At 32.0% G+C, this 7,418-nt stretch overlaps 1 protein-coding gene across 1 annotated transcript in view; it reads right to left on the bottom strand.

The window, feature by feature from the left end:
* LOC114305204 (disease resistance protein RPS2-like) overlaps positions 1 to 5,776 on the bottom strand; it is a 42,394-nt gene extending 36,618 nt beyond the window's left edge. Inside the window, exon 1 of the mRNA XM_082909955.1 lies at positions 5,642 to 5,776. The gene's annotated coding sequence lies outside the window, so the exon portion shown is untranslated. The remainder of the gene's footprint in view (positions 1 to 5,641) is intronic.
* Positions 5,777 to 7,418: the final 1,642 nt, after the last annotated feature.

The following is a 7,418-nucleotide window of genomic DNA, read 5'->3' on the forward strand; positions in this document are numbered from 1 at the left end:
CAACCGATTTAAATGGAACCTTAGTTAGTTTCGCTTCTACACAAATTTCACATTTATGATTAGGATTAATTTCAAACTTTGGTATATAATCTAAACCAATTAATCTACGCAAAGCATCAAAATTCACATGTCCTAATCTACCATGCCATAAATTTGACTCAAGAATATAAACAAAAGATGTGTTATTCTTATTCATAGCAACTTTCGGTACAACTGTCATTACATTCAACTTAAAGAGACCATCACTCATGTATCCCTTACAAACATACATACCACTCTTTGTTAATACAAATTTATCAGACTCAAATACAAGCTTAAAACCATTTTTACTTAACAAAGACCCAGAAACTAAATTCTTCCGGATGTCAGGTACATGCAGTACGTTGTTGAGGGTCAGTTCTTTCCCTGATGTCATCTTTAAGATCACTTTCCCTTGTCCAGCCACAGTAGAAGTAGAAGAATGTCCCATGAAAAGTTGTTCACCATTTGCAACCTCATTGTAAGTAGTGAACATTTTCTTATCCGCACATATGTGACGAGTTGCTCCAGTGTCAACCCACCACTCTTTGGGATTTCCAACCAAGTTAGCCTCAGACACCACAGCAGAAAGGTTGATGTCATTCACTCCGTCAGAGATGTAATCCAAGTCTGTTACATTGGCCTGATTAGTGGTCTTCTTACTTGTACTTCCATGATTCTTCTTAGGGCGGCGGCAGTCAGAAGCTCGATGTCCAGTTTTGCCACAGTTATAGCATTTTCCTTTGAACTTCTTGCTACTATCGCCTTGTTTAGGACCATCTCCAGTAAACTTCCTCTTTTTGTTATGTGGTTTATGAACTTGTTCAACCACATTAGCCTTGGACTCAATGGGATTTTTCCCATTCCTCTTTTCAGCCTTTCGGTTATCTTCTTCAATTCTTAATCTTACAATCAATTCATCCATAGTCATCTCTTTGCGTTTATGTTTTAAATAATTTTTGAAGTCTTTCCAAGCCGGTGGTAACTTTTCCACTAAAGCAGCGACTTAGAATGACTCGCTAAGAGACATACCTTCTGAATGAATATCATGCAAAATTATTTGAAAACTTTGAACTTGAGATATTACCGTTTGGGAGTCTACCATAACAAAGTCCAGAAATTTACCAACGACAAATTTCTTCGTGGCGGCATCTTCTGTCTTGTATTTCTTCTCCAAAGAATCCCACAATTCTTTTGCTGTTTTCAGAGGACTGCATACATTATACAGCATATTGTCAAGGCCATTTAGGATGTAGTTTCTGCACAGGAAATCTGAATGTTTCCAAGCATCTACAGCGGCAACAACTTGCCGATCACTTTCACCCTCTTTAAGTGCTGGAGCCTCTTCATGGAGAAACCGGGCCAAATTAAGAGTTGTAAGATAGAACAGCATTTTCTACTGCCATCTCTTAAACTCGGTACCGTTAAATTTTTCCGGTTTTTCTCCATGATTGATTGGTACATGAACATGGTTCTGGATAGGGACCGATGTAGGTGTAACAATAGGAGTACCACTGCCAGATGCAGTTTCAGTTGTAGTAGCCATAATCTCTGATTACAAAAATCAGAAAATATTAAAACACAAATTAATTTTCTAGTTACTAAAACCAGAAAATAATTATAACAACAAAATAATTTTATTTTCCTTGTTACTAAAACTAGAAAAATAAAATATCACAAGAATTTTCTGTAATACCAAATAATATTCTGAATTGTTAATGACACCAGTATCGTACTACTAGTTGTTGTCAAAGAAAAGAGATAGTATATTACTACTATCTGTCAAATAGCATAAATCACTATTTGTTTTTCCAACCAGAATATTAATTTGAAAACACAGAAAATTAAATACAATGAAGATACCCAAAAAGTAGTCTGTCTTAAGATTATTGGACAATCTTCACTGTATTTAAATTAATTAAATTCTGTTGTGTACTAAACATCAACCAGAATAAAAAGAAATAAAGAAAATGAGAGAATTTGTTTGATTACAAAAATCAAACTCGAAATAAATAAATAACAGATTTTATTTTGTTACAAAAAACAAAATTAAAATCTGATTTAAATAAATAAAAACAATACTGAAAATAAATTAAATGACTTACTTGATTTAATTTCTTCGAATTATTTTCTGATCAAGTCCAGTGTTTGACACTGTATCCTTAAGACAGATTCGTCCTCTCCACGGTACTTTCAGAATTTGGACGTCTATCTCCCAGGATGAAATGATCTACCACAAACAATAGCAGCACTACTAATTGTTTGCCTTACGAACACACTAAGTGTTTACACTCTTTCTTTTGGAAATAAAATGCAGCAAGATGAAGAATATAATTAGCAGAGGTGAAATACGAAATTTCTGAATGAAAAACATCAAATGAGGGTGGTCCTATTTATAGATGTGAAGGTGGCTCTTGGTTTTGAATTGAACAGGTATGATACCTGTTGGTTTTGAATTCAAACAGATTTGAATCTGTTGACAATTCAAACAGATAGCAAAAATCGGGAAGGGCCCTGTTTAGGTGTGCATTAATTCCAAACTAGTTTATTTCTGTTTGAAAACGGGAAGGGCCCTGTTTGGATGTACAGAAAATCCAAATCAATTTAATTTGAATTCTGGATTTTATTTTACCAAAAAATAAAATTAAATTCAAATGTTTTTGGCCCAAAAAGATTAGAAGCCCAACCACACAACCGCGCCCAAGCCCAGGCCCAGCCCGGACGGACGGACGGCGCGCATGTGGTGATTTTGGGTCCAATGGGTCTAGCCCATTTTGCCCATAACCTCTCCCTCTAAAACACTTGGGTACCCCTTGGGGCACACCCCAAGTATCTCACCCTAAGCCTTATAAACCCTTTCAAAACTTCCCACCAAATCAATGTGGGACAAGCCAATTTACAACCTTAAGGAATTTCCACCAAAACTCCATTTCCATGGAGCACACTTTGGCTTCAATTTCTCATTCACTCGGTAATGGTTTTGAGCAACCAAATATACCACGTGAATCACAACGCGGCATAGAACGCGTTACCACTTTGACCCGAGTAAAACGACACTCGGGGCCCACCTAAAAAATAGACCAAACTTGAAAAAAAATTCTGATTTTACCCAGAATTTTTCTACCATTTCCAACAATTCTAACTTTAAAATAGACGACACTAGATCACAATTGCATTTATCAACCATTCACCAATCATATCAATCATCATCAGCAATCCCGTGAACTTAACCACATAAAATCGAACTCCTACTCCTCTATAATTTATTCAAAAATGCGGCAGACCCCCAGTAAAACCGACCCCCAGTGACCCCCCAGTGCCACGTGGCACTGGGTGATTGGAAGGAAAGAAAAAAAAAAAAAAAGAAGGAAATTGGCCAATGAAAATGAGCTGGGGGTGCTGGGGGTGCCCCCAGCTAGGGGTCCCTAACAGTTCTGATAATTTATTCCAACTCAAGTGAGACTAGTGTAATTTATATTTTTTATTTGATATTTTCCTTTCACTTAACCGCTGCAAAAATTTAGATTAAAAAAGAGGAGAGAAAGGCTATACTTGTATCTAAAACTTTCTTCTTCTGTTTTTTAAGAAAATTTCATTTTACACCTTAGACTATTACTTAAAAATCAATTCAACTCTCATTCTTTTGATTATATCAATTTTATACTCAAATTATTCGATTTTGAATCAATTTCACCCTGTCGTCAGCTGTTGTGTATAATCAAATGAAATTCGCTAACGTGCCACCAAACCTTCATTTAAAACTTCATTTTTTCCCCCATAAATTATTTTTAAAATATCAATTAAATTCCCAAACTTTATTTTATTCAGGAGTCTAATTGATATTTTGAAAATAGTTTAAGAGGTAAAATAAAATTTCAAAAGAAATTTGAGTATCACGTCAGCAACTTCTGTTTGATTATCGACGACAATTAACAGTGAGAGTAAAATTAATGCGAAATCAAATAGTTTAAGGCCTCATTTGTTAACTATACATTTTAGTCAAAAAGTTAAAAAGTTACTATAAGTTATCACATCACTCTCTTTACTTTTTTGTACATCTTTCCATAAAAAGATAAAAAGTTACTAAAATAATATGTTCCCAAACAAGACTTAAGTGTAAAATAAAATTACTAAAATAATAGGACTTAAATTAATTTTTAAGTGATAATTTAGGAGTAAAATTATATTTTCTCTATTTTTTTTCTTGACATTTAGAGGGTGTTTGGAATGAATTGAATAAGGCCTCGTTTGGGAACAGGCTTTTTTAGTAACTTTTTGACTTTTTAACTAAAATGTGATGTAAAAAAATTAGTATGTTTGGGATGACTTTTTGAATTTTTACGAAAAGATGTACAAAAAGTAGAGAAAAAATAGAATCTTTGACTTTTTAGTTTTTTTATAAGTGGGTTGACTTTTTGACTTTTTAGTTTTTTTGGCTATTTTAGCCTGGGCTAAAAAGCTTGGTTTGGAAAGGGCTTTTTGACTTTTTGACTTTTTTGACTTTTTTTGTGAGAGAAAAGTGTAATGATTATGGGTTGGATGTGATACTTTGTTTGTTGTGGCTAAAATAGCCTATTTTGTCTTTTATGACTAAAATAGCCAAAAAAATCCACAAAATCCCTTCCCAAACGGTGTCTTAGTGACTTTTTAGCTTTTTGGCTAAAAAAGTCATTTGCCAAACAAGACCTAAATATACTTTTTGACATTTAAAAAAAAAATATATATATATATATATATATGTAAAAAAATAAAAAAAGAATACATCTTTGTAAAAGATGCCAAATAGTGTCTTACTCTATCTAATCATCCCTTATATTAGTAACTCACTCTTTTTATTATTATTATTATTATTATTATTATTATGGGCACTTGTTTTTTCAATTGCAGGTACAACAATTTGTTGTTGAAGTTAATTTTATAAGATTAAAAAAATTGCCGAGCATCGCGGAAATGTCATTCGCAAGTGGGAGGAAGTCAGTTCCAAAAACTAATGCATGATCATACATCACAGCAAGTTTTTTTTCATTTTTTTATTGGTAAATTAAAATTTTATTAAAAATATAAAATTACAAGTTGAAGGAAAAAGAATGCTCCAAGAGTGATCCAAAAAGTATAAATACCTCTACTATTACTACTCATATCCATAATCAATCCGTCTCACGGAATATTTTAAATAAAAGAAATCAAAAATAAAAAACAAAACACGAAAAAGATGAAGAAGATGTTAACTACATTCAAAAGATTTGAAACCCTCAAACCCATTAGGCCCCGTTTGTTTTCCAAGTTGAGGCTTGGGATTAGGATTAATAGTGAAGTCGGATTCACAATATCATATTTGTTTGCAAAATTGCCACCGGAGTGATAATCCGTTCTGACTCTGAATCCCCTCCAAAGAGGGAATCAGCAAAGGGGCAGAGAACTTGGTATTAAAAATTAAGCCATTGATATTCGAGTGTGAATGAAGATTTTGCCCACAAAAATGTTTCTTCCATCTCTAGAAAATATTAACAAACCCAGAAATTTACAAAAAAATTGGCTCAAATGAGACAACATCGTTGTTTTGATCCACAAACATCCACAAACCCACAAACTCAAAAATTTGCAAGAAAAAAAAAAATCATACCCGAATGAAGCCATCATTATTTCTTCCTTCAATCGTCAGAAAATATCAACAAATATAGAAATTTACAGCAAATTGGCTCAAATGAGACGACATCGTCGTTCTCATCCACAAACCCAGAAATTTGCAACAACAAATAAAAATCATACCCGAATGAAATGACATCATCGTTCTCATTAAGGTTGATGATCTTGATCTTGTTCTTCGTCACTATCGGCTTTAGATGGATGAAGTACAAGCGTCACCGTCAGCCTCACATGGATGAAGTTACAGAGTTAAAGGCAACATCTTTTTCAATGTTTTGAATACTTTTGCAAAACCATGGGCTGGTTTTGGAGAAACCATTGGATGGTTTGTTTAATAATAATAAAATAAAATAAAAAAGATTAATAGTTGAATTTTTTATTATTTTTAATTATATAATTTTAATTTTAATTTTTGAATAATTTAATTAGGTAATGCATTTATTAATTGGTAAGTTTAAATTTAATACTAATACAACAAGGGTGTTTGTGTAATTTTATATGGTTAATCTCATCTCTATCTCTCAAAATAAATATGAACTATTACTAATTTATTGATTATCTAACAAACACATTTTTTTTAATCCTCTTACTAACAGTCCTCCTCACTATTAATCTCCTTTATTCTATTCCTAAAAACAAACGGACCCTTAAAGTCCCCACAGCACACTGTCCCCAACAGCAACTCCCACGCCTAGAAAGTATTCATGCACATGCCAACTCCCGCGCCTGGAAAGTATTCCTGCACATGCCAAAGCACACAATTTCCTCCACACTGCCCAGTCACCCACGTGTCCACTGCAGACGATAACCACGTGTTGTCCTTCATCAATACATCACAGCTAGTTGTTCAACTTACTTTATAAATAAGGTCTGCTACGTTTCATGAAAATTGTCATGAAAACTGTCATGAAAATCATCTGCACCGTTGGATCATGAGACACATACCTGATCTAACGGTACAGATGATTTTCATGACAGTTTTCATGAAAATTCTTCATGACACCTAACATTTCTCTATAAATAAAGGGCAAAACACCATGCACATTCTTTTTGCATTTTATTAAAATATATATATAATTTTATATTAAAAGATTTGATCAAAACTTTCTCGTAATAAAATTTTAATACATTAAATATAAATATATAAAAAAAATTCTTAAAAAATCTAATATATATCACTATTATTAAAAAATTAAATTTTAAAATAATATAAATTTTTATCCAGATGTCGGTTTTTAATAAAATTAGTATTTTTAGAATTCTTTCATCAAAATTTATCAAATAAGATTCATATTGATTATGAATTTTTTTAAAATATATATATATATATATATATTATTATTACCGTCAAAATTGATATAAAGAGTAGCATGTTACTCTAGTTCACAGTAATATATTGCTCTGGCAATATTGTTAAAGAAAAAAATATATTTTACTTTGTCCTTACTCAATTATGCGTTTCCTCTTTAGGAGATTTATGAAGCAAAATAAATTGAATTGTCATTTTCACCAGACAATTGTTCAATAAAAGAATTTTGGCTAAATTTCTCTATTTTCAAAGTTATAACTAAAATAAAAAATATATATTATAATTAAACATAACATGAGACATAATTAAAAAAATTCATGGGTCATAACTAAAATAATATTTTAACTAAATAAAAAAATTTAACCAGAACTAAATTAGCAAATGTGATAGCATGATTTGCATATTTTCTCGGTGTACATTATTATTTTATAATAATAGAAACAAT

This window comes from Camellia sinensis, chromosome 2 (genome assembly GCF_055761805.1).
Source record: "Camellia sinensis isolate YWXY chromosome 2, ASM5576180v1, whole genome shotgun sequence".
Lineage (NCBI taxonomy): Eukaryota > Viridiplantae > Streptophyta > Magnoliopsida > Ericales > Theaceae > Camellia > Camellia sinensis.